Genomic DNA, 15,182 nt, shown 5'->3' on the forward strand with positions numbered 1-15,182 from the left:
TTAGACGTCATTTCCAGCTGGCTCATGTTTGTATTTTTGAAAGGATACGTCATTATTTTTAAATGTGTATTTCATTATTCTCTCTGTACATACAATGAATACAATTATACATGGCTTCGCATTAGAACATGTATGTAATGGACAAGTCTGCAAATGTCTGTCCAGATTGGCCAAACGAAAGCTTATATTAAAAAATTCAATAACATTGAAAAAGTAAAACTGTGTGAACTGAATTGAATTGTCGCACTACGTTCCTTTTGTATAGTCCATGATTTATAATTTTGAGTACCATGTTGATCTCCTTTTCAACTATATTACTATGAAAGCACGTTAATCGTACGACTTAGGCAGCTAACGAAGATAGGATTTTGACATGTTATTCTTAATTTTTTATGATTGTTTTCAAACGTCATATGTCGAATGGCCGCGAAATCTCGCGTGATTGCCTAAAACGGTGTTCGATAAAGACCTGACGACACCTTAGCAATTGCCCTCTTGCGGTATACAGATTACAGGTGATTATTCATCACCGGTAATCATACAAATCCAAATGTTTATCCATATACATCAGTAGCTCGTGAATAATCAACATCACCCAGACTGATAGGATGCCATTCAGTTTATAATTTTGCAAGATTATCATGAACTTTTACGCAAGTTTTCACTTTTTAGCCGACTCAAATTTGAAAGAAAAACACAAAACAAGTAGCAAACGCGGCTTCATGGTTGTTAGTTGGCAACAGATAATTTTTATAGATCTGATAAATTGCTCATCTAGAAATCACAGATAACCACACTTTTCTATCTATCTCCAAAGATAGTGGTGAAAGCTATTCAAAACAGTGATAGTGACCTTACACCTTGTTTGATGCTATTGATCTTGGTTAAAATGGAACTAACGAAGAGTTTCTACAATGCATGGAGACTGGGTTTCTAGATCTTATTGCTGACGACATTTTCCCTTTACTTAAAACCAGATTCAGACATTATACCATTCACGCTTCACGAACCATTTTAGCAACCACCTGCACATGTAAGCAACGGTGCAGCTGGGCAGGATGGTCGTTAACCATCACCGTATATTGTTGTGATTTAGATATACACATCACGTATCCTTACTGGAAAACAAGTGACGGTTTCATAACTGACACACAGTGTTATACAATTATATAAATGGCGCCTCTTCCTACAAATTGCAAGTTTGCTTATTTGGATAGTGTTATTTGGCATGGTGAAGTTGAAGCATGACTACAACACTGTGTTCATCACATACTAGTTTGTTTCATATATACGAGATTGTTTGTTTGTACGTCGACGTCTGTGTAGCAGGATATGTATGGAAATTATAGCTGAAATTAGATGATACTCCGTTGAAAGATTGGCTAGTAGAGAGAACGACCAGTTGATCCCATTGTGAATGAGATTCAAATCTCAATGTCCATTTTGATGAAGAAGCCATTGTGAAATCAATCTGATAACCCATACATGATTGTATAGATTCACTTGTGCTGCAGTAGTTATATTTTAATTAAATACTTTTTTTTAATTAAAAGAACACACTTATGAATTTATAAGAAACACGCGTTAATAGTAGTAATATAAACCCAAAATGGCTATATGGGGTGGTTAGACGTAAAAAAATGTGTTTCCGATTACATTCAATTTTAATAGGTAGATTTTTTTTTATTTTATTAAATTTATTTTTTAATATGTGAGTGTCTAGTTCAGGTTTTCCAAATGGTCTATGTGTTGTTTATTTATTCCTATCATATGTACAGCCATTACAGATTGGAAGAATAGTTTTATATTGTCTTTTTAAGTTTCCGCACCCACTATTTCTTGCGAGACTTCACGATTTTCGCGATTTTATTATTATTTTTCTCGAATACGTAAAGAAAAAGTTTAGGGTCGGAACCAACGTTTTTTATTTGGCCTTATAGTTAAGAATGTTCGGTAGATTCATGTTAACCATAGATTCCAAACGAAACTTTTCGGGTGTATAGATTCAATGAATTCAAATGAAAAGAAAAAAAAGGGATCAACATATTTTATGAAAAACTAGAAATCGCTAAAAATGGGTAAAATCACCAAAAATCTCACAATGTATGCGTTTTATGAATTTAGTGTTCGGAAAGAAAATGCACATTATACGGGAATACGTGTACCTACTTTTACATCATAATATATTTATTATTTATCCTATATGTGATGACAACTGAATCTTATAAACCGTTGTTCAATATGCCGTTCTATGAACCATAACAGTAGACTGGTTTAATTATTCGTTCCGACATGCGCAGAACAATGCGCAATGGCAAAACTCGCGGACGTCATTAAATTAAATTGAATTGTTGATCAGTAGCCAAAAATAATCATTATCAAACATACAATCATTGCTAGCATTGGCCACCGAGCTCCAATCATCGAGCTGCCCTTCTTTGATTTTTGAATAGTACGACGCTTATGAGGGCATGTGCTCAAACTCATCTTTGATACTGGTACGTATGCACTTTGCCAAATATCATTTAGTTTTCGATTGCAGTCTAAATGAAAGGTATTAACGCTTCGTCTATCGATGATCCTAGCAAGAAAGTCCTGACTTGGCAGGTGTCATTCCTGTATTAAAACGTTTCTTGGCCTAGGAATAGGAAGGGTTGATTGTACACCAAAATGTGAATGTGCAAGAATAAGTAAAAGGGAGCACTTGAACAAAAAATAAATTGTGTGGTTCCGATTGCGATCAATTTTAGAAAAGGTGGGGTAGGTACATTTTTTATTTTATTATATATTATTATTCTTATATAATATGTGTGTATATATATATATATATATATATATATATATATATATATATATATATATATAATATTTTCATAAGTGCCTAGAATAGTTGCAATAGTTGCAACAATAGTTGCAAGGAAACGTACACCATAATAACAACGAATAAGAGAGGGGCATACGCAGAGACAAAACAATAACATCTGAATGTACGCAATTTAGTATGTTGTATGATTCAGGATTGTATTCTCCTTACACTTTGTTAAATCAATTTAGTTACTGCTGTCAGAAGCACTTCAAATTCAATATCACACCTTAATATTGACAATTTGTCATTTTGGTGTGCCGTATTTTCACATTGACCAATATCATTCGATACAATCCCATTATACACGTATAGATTTTCAACCGAGAGAAACATTTTAGGAGCTGCAGCCTAGGTAGCGTGTGAGTGTTTCCCAATGGAACAGACGACAGGCTCTACAGTATTGACTAGATTGCAAATGGTATCAATACTAGATTGGGCAATGACGTATGGACATATCTGATCCTGATGTTTTCTGGGCTAAATTATCCACGTTTTCTATCTATATACTCGTAAGCAGGCCTAACCATATCCTTGGCATCATAACGATTTAAAGGAACCGATTTCATAAGGGTCCTTCAGATAGCCTCTCAGCAGGTGTATCTACATTGAAATGTCGACACTGATTGCAGCAAACAGTGCACTGACCAGTCTGAAATAGCGATCCTCCACACACAGATTAGGTGAGTACTTGCGTGGGCGTATAAGCAAAACACTCAATCAAAATTTGTGACTTGCGATCGACAAGTTGTTGCCATTGACAACTCATCAAATCTTAGCGCAGTCATTATGTACGCATCGTTCTTGTGGGAAGATCACATTCGTCACCGTTCAAGCGAATTTCCAAGTGAATTGATGGACACTGTGTCCCGCTAAGCACTATTACTTCCCGTGCTTTTCCTCGTGATCCTTCATCACCTTTACCTAGACAGCAGACTTGTCAGTCAAGTTTCGTTAATTGTTGCAGGTGGGAAGGACATTTACAGCAATACTCGTAATACTTTGGTAAGTGATAACTAGGATTTCGTCATGAACTCCGCGACACGTATCCCAATTATGAATTCATAAAGGCCCTAGTAGAAAAACTGAGCATAGCTGTCCTCTGTTCTGTTTACTTAGCAAACGAAGTGTATTACTATAGTTTGTCTACCATGTAGAGTACTTCCATCATACTAGCTAGATCGTGTTTAGGAAGACACAACGATTGCTTTAGGGCAAAGCTAGACTAGTACATCCAAGGTATTCTCTTATTTGATCGTATCTAAAAAGGTTATCACACAATCGTGACAACTTTGAGATTGATTGTCAATAAATATTAGCGTGGATTCCTGAACGCTTTTGTGACAATGTAAAAAGACTAATGGATCAACTCAAGTGGTAAACCTTCAATGGAGGCCGTTGCATTATGTCATAAAAATGAAGCGTGTACATTTTTAATAGCGTTAGGAGGTACATATTGTAAATCTGTAACCATATTTCGTAAAATGATTTCTAGCACCTTTATAGTCATGTTCATTTTTTGTATACATTTACCAGAAGACAATATCTACTTGGCGCATAATTTGTCTATGGTCAAACACATAGCGCAATGTATGCTTTATATGTACGCACGGTTTCTCGAATAGTGCATTACATGCATTCAATTTTATAAAAAGCTTTTTAGTATTTTTCAATTCCCATAGCAGCAACGCGCACACTTGTACATGTACATACGCGTATAAGCAAGCAATCCATTCCACATAATTGTTACATGCTAATCACCAAGATAAACAATATATATAGGAAACTATATTCACAGTTATTCATTTTTATGTATTGACGTCAGGTATAATGGATATGTTGCACACATGAATAAATCATCAAGCTATGGATCCGAAGTGTCAGACAATTTGGTGTCACAGAAAATGTCATTACCGAGGACATATGTCAGAATCATACAACAGACTAGAAACGAAATAGACCAACGCAATTTAGATATTTCTCTCTATCAGCGCCATCTTATTATGATAACATAATTTTTGCGATGGATGGTTCGTTTGTAGCTATGGCAACAGACAGGAATGAAATGACATATCTGAAAATAAAAAGTGTACGATTAAGTTCCCATGCTGTAAATTGATTTTCTTGTGCAATGTATTAGATTATACTACAAGTCAGAAAATAACGAGTCATACGCGGCTAGTTAAGTCCCGCTATTCCCGATACACAGTTTTCCACATGATATGATACTAGATTTATGTTCCACTCTGTTAGATCACGCCACTGGCAGTTTGAAATTACTCTTTTACTATCACAAAAAATCATTACTGTGTTATAATTCACTTGTAGTCGACCTGGAATGCGGGATTGCAAAGTTCAGTTGGGAGGTACACTTGTATGTTTTTATGACAAGATAGGGGACATCATTGCGACAGGACTCTTCAGATGATATTATTACCTTGTGCATTAATAACTTGCAAATGCAATGAAGAATATTCAAAGACAATTGGTATATCATTAAGGACCGCGACCCTGCACAGTTTTATAAGGGGGAAAACAAAAGAGGCTGATTTTCTATATTGGCTACATTTTGTTTGTTAAGGAAACACTGGAATCGTTATTTCAACTAAATCTGCATAGTACAGCCTCTCTAAAAACCAAGTTATGAAAATTGGCAAATCTGACGAACAAGAAAACCGGGGTACACTTGGGCGCGGCATGCATCGTAGGAAGTAAACACAGTTATAATCTTCACAACTCTAGAAGCCTAACTCAATGAATGCTGAGGCCATTGTTTTAAGTGGTATGTGAAGCTTCTCACTTTATCTCTTCCCATAATTCTCCCGACTCAGTATACAGCAAACTTCTTAACCTGTTTTGTCAATTTAATGATAACTCTATTTAAGAGAAGTTGCACGACGCAGGATTGGTGAAATTGATTTTTATATATGTTCCCTGGGCAATTATTAAAGATACATACCCAGCCTTGCATTTGTTCCCCTTTAAGAGTTAGAAGGGAGATATATGTACGTGCACATGAGTAATATTACTACACATTACCTGGCACCGTCATTCTAGGATTTCGCAATTTCAACTTTTCAGTCTAATCATTTCATCCAATCAAAAATATGAGATCCACAGTCAGTGTGACACAATTTTGAGGATGGAATCCTTGTAAACAAAAATAAAAAATAATCACAAGGCTCGCGATCGTGTATTATCATTAGTTGGAAAATGGCGAGTTTTAATCCCAATCGTGCTGAGGATTCAGGGCCTTGATCATGAATCTAAATGTTTTCCATTGTGTACTCCGCCTAGAAAACACTATCACTTTGGATAGTAGTTTTTTCCCACTGGAAATACAGGTTCTCGTTCAGTACCATGACATTAGGTAATCTTCCATGTAGCCGTTGAAGTGTTAGGAATGATTGATCAATAAATGGTACGCACCTTACATCTACCTTTAGTACTGAAGACAGTAAATCTGGAAAACGAACAACGCTTGTTCACCGGGATATATCTTGCGTTTGATTGACGTTACTGTATACTGCCCACGTATTATGAAAGAAAGGGAATTCCTGAAACGTCAGCTTATATTATATTATATTGTAATTCTTTGAACTGTGGAAATGTAAATTTACCATATTTTACTGTCATCCGGTCCGAGCAGCGTTTACAGAAGTTCATGACATTATCCTTACGAAAGGCAAAATACCAGTGCCTGTTAGATGTACTTTAACAAGACAGAAATAATTGTTTTGTATATCAGTAATGACATTTTGTACGCTACGCACGTTGCTATAATTGTGTATTATTCCATGATGTTATTATATGCAAAGATCTTCTTTCAGGGAGGCGTATATCATAGCTTAAATCATAGTTTAAATATAGTGGCAGAATGCTACTCATATACGCAGGGATGGTTTAGCAAACTCACTGTCTTTGCCGACGCAACTTATTGTCTTTGCCGATTCCTATTTGTTCTCTACACATTCAACTTCAGTCATTCCAAATGCCTCGTGCGTCATAACAATTTCTTCATGGGCAGTAGTGCATATATAAGTCTTCCTCTAATCCATTTTCCATCAAATGGGTCAACCTCAAACTTATGCTCCTTTGCTCCCATCTGCAAATTTATCAGACTGAGCGTTTGGTTTAGTACATTGGTAACATGTGAATAGTAAATGACTGTGCTTACTATTTGTAAATCTCACCAGTTTATCCTTTAGACATGTATACTGCTTTCATTGACTTTCATTAATCATGCTCTTTGTTTTTAAAGTTTAACTTCTTTTGTCTACAATTTGGGAAGCGGACGATTAAATTACGGATTATTTCAAAGCTGTAACAGTTTCAGTTCTAATACAATTTTGACACCATACAACTTCTAAAAAAAAATGTAAAAAAAATAAAAAATATATGCATTTCTTTTTACATATCTGGGAAGTTCGATCATGTCGGATATGTGAATTAAATGGTTAACGATAGCTATAACAGTATTTTTATTTCCAAAAACTCCGACGAATTCAAAATGAGGTTGATAAAGCTTGTCGCTCTGGGTATGCCATATTAATATGAAGTATGGCGCCTGTCTATGCATGGGGCAATCTGTTAACTAGACGCTCTCGTAAAAAAAAATTAACACCGGAGTGATTTTTTGATTGCACATTACACCGTAAGTTGCCTGTTTCAGTAATGACGTCATGAACAATATGATTTCATTGATACCGTGATTCTGTAATTACATGTGGTGAAATTTTCATCGAAGGTACATGAAGAAAGAGGATGGTTATGAGTCAAAAAGTGACGTCTTGAGACAGATTATCAGTGCCTCTGGATTCTTAAGCAGACACCCTTCGTTTCGAATACAAAAGCTTTTGCAATGTCAATTTGAAATAGCGATGGAAGCATTTTCTTGGATATACAAGTATGGTTGGTAGGTGTTACCTTAACTCATTCACATTGTTACCATAGATACGAACGACTTTAAATTGAATTCTAGACTTGTTAACATCGTCGAAAGTAAAAGCTTACCGACGAGGAGCGACAAAATTGAAATCTATTTTCCACACCTTTAGCAAGTTTGTTCTTGAGGCCATACAATTACTATATTAGAAACAGAAGCGAACGAGTAATCACTGGGGATGTCACAGAACGCGAGGAGTGACTACTCTGATTGCCCTTTGGTGCCAATGGATGCTTCTTTCGCCAATGTTTCGAATTCGGTGTATATAGCGTGAGAGTCATATTTCAAACTAGATCAATTGGGTTTGCATACATAAACGGAGTATGTTGCCCTATAATAGCTAAACTCAAAAAAGTCTTCCACGGTGGATGCAGCTAAGTGGATAATATTATCGTAAGTCTTATGTGAAAACATACAAATGCAAACCTTAGAATAAATACACACAATTTACTAAATATTTTAGTTTCATTCATTCATTCATTCATTCATTCATTCATTCATTCATTCATTCATTCATTCATTCATTCATTCATTCATTCATTCATTCATTCATTCATTCATTTATTTATTTATCGGATAACCAATGGGAACAAGCCCCATTTATAGTCTCCTTTGGTTCAGTGTTAGTACAGGACGAAACTGGAGTACCCGGGGAAAGTCAAACTGACCGACACTCTTCTTACTTACAGTGTGGTAAATTTGTTATGCCTTAATTTTACATATTGGTAATAATCATGATTATTTTAAATTTAGTAGATCGATATTTTAAACTATGTTAATAATTAACTCTAAACATTGCATATGAAGCCTAAACGCCAATTTTATGATACTTCACTTGATATCAATTTTTAAAACTTGTTCATATGTGATTCCTGAAGACCAATTTGAACGCCTCTTGTTCATGAAACTCAAACTTGACATGAAACTTCGGCATCGATAGGACAGAGTTTTACATAGAACTGTTTTTTTAACGAGATATGTCGGTTGCCGTCATAAAGGAGAGTTTAGCCTTACTTTAATGTACTTTGGTTGACTTCGTCATTTTCACATTTTAACGAAAGATAGGTTACAAGTTTAGAAACTGTCATTAGAGATACACATCATGTAAAAATAGATCTTTTGTGTAGATAGTGAATAGTTATTGTAAAAGTATTTTTTGAAATATTTTCCTTTTCATTGAAAATGGTTTGTTTCTGGTTTCCATAGCAACCACAATTTATAGTTTAAAAATATTCTCTGAAACATGACGAGGCATATTCACCCAGATACAGACATTTATTTGTCACCACATGATATTTGGCCATTTGATCTAGTTCTATACCAGACCTGTCGAAGTTTTCTACAATTACTCTACACGTATAGTCAAACTGACACATTTTACCGAAAATCTATCCAAGCTCCTCCTGGGGAAAGGCTGGACAGTCCATGTCAGTAGTAATCCATCACAGACTAACAGACAGTTGTAAAGGTTACTTCATTCCGACAGTTACTAATTAATATTCAATTAGCAAAGCTGTGATTGACAAAATCACGTGGTCCCCGAACGCGATAACATCATCACATTTATATCAACAATCCATTATCATTATCATTAAACTACGCTGTCACAGGTAAAAAACGGAATGGTTTGCGAGAGTAGTCAGTTTGTCTATAGGTGAAGATAATCGTACTGATCGTAATGCGTATAAGAAACTAGGCTATGAATAATTAATTATAATCAAATAATAACTATCACTTATAATTAGTTATCATTGTAACTCTCGATCCTTATATATCCATTGATACTTAGCTAACCCCACTATCGTTTATTTAGCTTTTCTCTTAACACTTTTATCTAGGACAAGTGTTAACACGCCACAAAATACTCGATTCCAAGAAGAATAACATTGCTTTGCATGGCTATAACTATCACTTCCTATGGCTTCTACATAACAAAATAATCTAGTTTACAGTACAGTCTTGCCTTTGTTCGCATATAAAAGAAGTGTCGGAGCTTTGTTAAGCAAATCTTTGGCAGATGGTCCAAGTTTCAAAGTGTGAAGCAGTTATTCAACTTCCCAATTATTCCAGTCAAACATATTGCAAATATTTTGCACTATCAGGATTCAAATCGTGTATTCCTCATATGAGAAAATTAGAGTGTTGTTCTACTTCTAATGTCAATTATTTTAAGATTTTTTGCACAAACAATGCCACTCTCTACCGATTTATCGCTGAGATGAACATGAAAGCACTTTAAGATGCTTGGTGTTGATCTATGTGAGTATTGTTGCGTGTGATGGATTGGTAATACTAAGGCGTTTGATGCATTAACGTTTTGTCTGGCTGAATCTTCTTTTGAAATCCATGTCAAGACACATTCTACTGTATGAGTATACGATTCAATCAGATATCCAAAGAAATACGAGTTTGACATTTGCAAAGTAGATGGCAAGGGCACAATAGTGTGTTAATGTAGAAATTTTTTAGTAAACGTGTCAGCTGTTTGACTATATGGTAGGTCTGATCGTCTATAAGTCGCTTTAACGTTGCTGTATATATCCTGTCATTTTTCAGTCTTCATCCCATACGTCTTAGCTTGTCGATTGACTCAAATCATCTGGGCATAATGTACCTCGATTATATTGTAATTTTCACATCATTCATTTCTGGCGGTATTATGTTGGAGAATATTCATTAATTACTATACTTTTGTATAACAAAATAGACACATTCACACATTCTATTTCCATTATTGCTTCAACGAGTATTTTCCAACTAGCTTTAATGGCTGCAGGCTAAGCGTGTAGACAGAAAAGGTTGATTATTTCATCCATACAAACAAATACAAAAGCCACATTATTGATCTAAATTAAATGAGTAATGAATGAAAGAGTGTCTTCCATTGGTGCAATGCAAATAGATTAACAAAACATTTCACTCAAGACTAACTATTTAATCATAAGAAGTTATAGGAATATGATTGAGACTACCAGAACATTAACTTTTAAAGAAACAGCACCTTTTGTTGGGGTTGCAGCAGACAGAAATCTAGCCTGGAAATAGCACATAGCCAGCGTTTTAACAAAAATTAGCAAACTATTAAACGGGAATCTTCCTCCGACTTCGTTCCGTTGGCCCTCAATTCGTGCTAGTCATACTATGCATCTCCTCTTCCACATAGTACATATTCTGTATGGACTATGGGTTTGGGGTAGTACATACCCAACTCACCTGGCTGAACCTTTAGTCATACAAAAGGTAATTATACTTATCGTAACACGAAGTAACTGGAATGCAGCTTCAGATCTAATCTCTCAGGAACTTAGAATCCTAGACAGTAGTTACTTATTTCAAATACTAAGGTCTCAGCCCATCGCCCAACAATATTGCATTACAGTATACGTAGAGACATGTTTGTAATAATTAACGGCAGGGAGAACATTAAAGTACATCTATGTTTGCTTAACAAAACTAGCCTGATAGTTTGTATTCAACTAGTTCATTATTATATGCAAGTAAAGAGGAAAAACATTTTTCTTTTTTTTTTGAATGTTTTTTTTTGATATGTGAACGATTAGAATCTTAAATAGTTATCAACAACACAAGTTCAATTAGCAGTTTTTGTCCATGATGTGTTACATAATAAAAGAGGTTATACCTGAAGTGTTTCATGATTACTACACACCTGTGAATCACTCGTATTCAACCAGACAAAATACAAGAAATGACCTTTAAATTCCAAGTGTAACGCGCAGGTGCCAAAGTATTGAATGGTATAGCAATAACAACCAGGAATCTGCATAGCAGGTGTGAAATTAAACAAGAATATAGACAATACTTACAGTCTACTAGTTAAGACACTTTTGATGACAATATATATATATATATACATGGCTGTATAACCTCTTTTATTATGTAACACATCATGGACAAAAACTGCTAATTGAACTTGTGTTGTTGATAACTATTTAAGATTCTAATCGTTCACATATCACATATCAGAGTGTCTGATGATCGCAATATGCGTGAAACTCCGAGTTACACCCAAGAAAGAGTTCCAGTACTACCAAAACTATATATATATATATATATATATATATATATATATATATATATATATATATATATATATATATATATATATATATATATATATATATATATATATACACACACACATATATATGTATATATAATAGGTATAGGTATGTGCGTGTGTTTGTGGGATTTGAGTTGGTTGGTAAGAGATAGTGTTGTCACTGTTTTCTTCTTTTTTTGAGTCAAACACTTTTTGTATAGTTTTTTCTTTATTTATTGAAGAATAGGTAATAAATTCAAAGGAATGGTGAAAATGTCCAGACAATAGTGTGAAAAACATTATATGACTTTCATTTATTACTGTAATCTAAGCTCCGACTATTATTGTTATCGGTTGACATACAGGATGTCTATTTGCATAATCTTATGTATTAAAATATAAAAATTTTCTTCTACTAAGCAATGCTTTCTGCACTGTGTATGCTTAAGAAACACAGAAAAGTCATTTCTAAATTCTAACAACTCTAAACCTCTAACATATACCATGGACGTATTAGGGAGCCCTAATACATCCATGCATATACCTATGGAAATTGACCAATCTCAGAAGATTATAGCAGTACACTGGACCGAGGTATCATGAGAAACAAGGTTATGAGCTTGACATCTCTTGAACCCTTGCCTAACAATTAACGTAATTATTTCAAGAGTTGTGACTGTTCTAAGTTCGGTTACTTTCCATAATGTATATCTCCCTTATAGTATACAACAGGCCCCTCCTACGCCACTTTTATAAATCCTTTTGTAAGATACAATACGCAATCATGTAGGATCCATGAAAGTGTTCTTTCTTGGTCCCCTAAGCCTTCGAAATGCAGCTTAGATATAATCGGCCTCACCTTTGTTCCCTATTAACTTTCTCATTTAGTAAATTTCCCTATCCATACGTTTTACGTGTGGTTATATGTTTTCAATGCACATAGCTTGTTTTCAAACAGTTAGTTGCCATTATTTTATACTATCGCCTTTCAATTATTAATGTTTCTATTCGTCAAAATTCAAACAAACTTAATGATGCGTTTAAGACGTATACTATCTACTTGATATCCAAAAATCATCCTGTTTCTAACATTTCCTAGCTACGAATAAGTTATTAAACGCGCAAGGGTTTGTAAGACAAGTAAGTGAGTTGTGTAAGTTTGAATTTGACATACTGGTATATTTTGTGCTTAACACCCCGAGAAAGCACATCTATTGTATAACTAACGCCCACACAATAAGGTTACTATGCAAAATATACAGGTTAGAGCTCAGCAATGCCTGACATTACTATACTACATAACATATCACATTCAGCTATTTTAAATACTTCTTGTCAGCAAAATAAAAAGCTTGAACTCCAAAAATAAACCTTCTTCTACAGTACAAAGGATATATTGTTAAGTGACAAAGATATACGCCTCGTATTCAGCAAATTGACAAGTATATGTCTGCACGTCTGCAATCTCATTAAAGTTACAGAGTTTTTACCTAACCCCTTTCAATGGAGTCTTCATCATCGTCCTTCAGAAAACAAGTAAATAGTTCATCTTATATAGGCTCAGGCCTATTATTTTAAGATACATGACCCAGCCATTCAGGTGTTCAAAGTAAAGAGTTTGTTGAAAGTAGAGACGGTGGCTTTGTGTGTCATCTTGTCACTTATTCTGCTCGTCGAGAAAAGTGAAGCGTGAAAATGAGGGGTAAGGAGCAAGGAAAACGTTTCTGTCAAGGAAATCGAAGTTAAGTGCATATAATGTACACCAGACTGTTTTGGGGTTTATTTCTGAAATGATAACCTTTTAACATTGTGTTATTTTGCTTCCTATAAATTATGTTAGCTACGGTTGAATTGATGCTATGACTTTAGTTAGTCGTTGAGCATTAATCGACCTTTAGGCTTACTTAAAATATACCTCATGCTTCATTATATAATATACAAACAAAAGTAAAACTTAGAGTCCGGTTTGATACGTACGTTTTAAATCAAATTCTAATGAGTTAGGGAGTCTTTTCAACTGCTTTATAGTCCATCTTCGCGTACATAATTGTGAATAAATAAAAAATTAATATATTATTTGATGACTTCGCACCATAAATTTGATTTCGCTCGATTGCCAAGAAAAACTAAATTTAAACTGTAATGTCACCTGTATTGTTCTCACACTGGCTCACCATTGTCTCCTGGAACTTATCAGACATACATATATTATTAGATGCATACTGAATATTCATGACTCCTGAGGGCTTATCGATAAATAGTCATGAATATTAAGTGTACATCGAATAGATATGTATGTCTGCGAAGTGCAATGAGGCAACGATGAGCCACTGTGAGAACAATAGATGTGACAGAGCGTTTGGAGTTGGTTTTTCTTGGCAACCTTGCAAACTTTATACGATGTGAAATAATTAACATTCATATATGTCCTGGAGTGGCGTTCCCCTTGCAATAACTTTTAAGTGTTCTGATATACGCCAATGACCAGCCACTAGTATAGTACAAGAATACAGTTTCGTGGTATCACTGAAGTAACGTCCTACATTTACTAATGTTATCCGCAGCGTAATCCTACTTAAAGTTTGACATAATATGTGTGCTCCAACACAATGACAGACTGAGGATGAAAGTAGAGGTAGTGCCCGGATGAACATATTGCAATATTACTGATTAAGAACATTTATGAATTATGTAATTACTCCATCCAGATTATCTTTTCATTAAAGACAATTCTGCCTTACGGTCATTGTTTTTAATTATTTAGAGTCTGAACGTATATGCGTCCTTAATCAAAACTAAGCCAACCGACAAACAGAAGGTTCATTTTAAAGTCAACATTATAATATATAGTAATTTTACAATGAAAAAAAGCTAAGCTAGGTTAAATCTCGACAACATGCTCTCTGCAAGTAATAGAATGGGCACGAACATTCCCATATACAAAATAACTGAAAAGTTTTATTGCGTATTTGATGATATAGGGAATAGTGCAGTGGTTTAATGGATGTAGATATTTGACATTGTCTCCCCTTAGTTGTCTGTCTGTCTGTCTGTCTGTCTGTCTGTCTGTCTGTCTGTCTGTCTGTCTGTCTGTCTGTCTGTCTGTCTGTCTGTCTCCATCTGTCTGTCTGTATGTATGTATGTATGTATGTATGTATGTATGTATGTCTGTCTGTCTGTCTGTCTGTCTGTCTAACTGAATGAATGAATGAATGAATTACTACGAGTAATTGATTGATGGAATTAGCGTGAAGCTTTCTTTAAGCACGTTCTGTGAACAGAATAAAAACAATTTAGTTTTAGTAATGTTTATT

The sequence above is a fragment of the Glandiceps talaboti genome, chromosome 8 (assembly GCF_964340395.1).
Source record: "Glandiceps talaboti chromosome 8, keGlaTala1.1, whole genome shotgun sequence".
Classification (NCBI taxonomy): domain Eukaryota; kingdom Metazoa; phylum Hemichordata; class Enteropneusta; family Spengelidae; genus Glandiceps; species Glandiceps talaboti.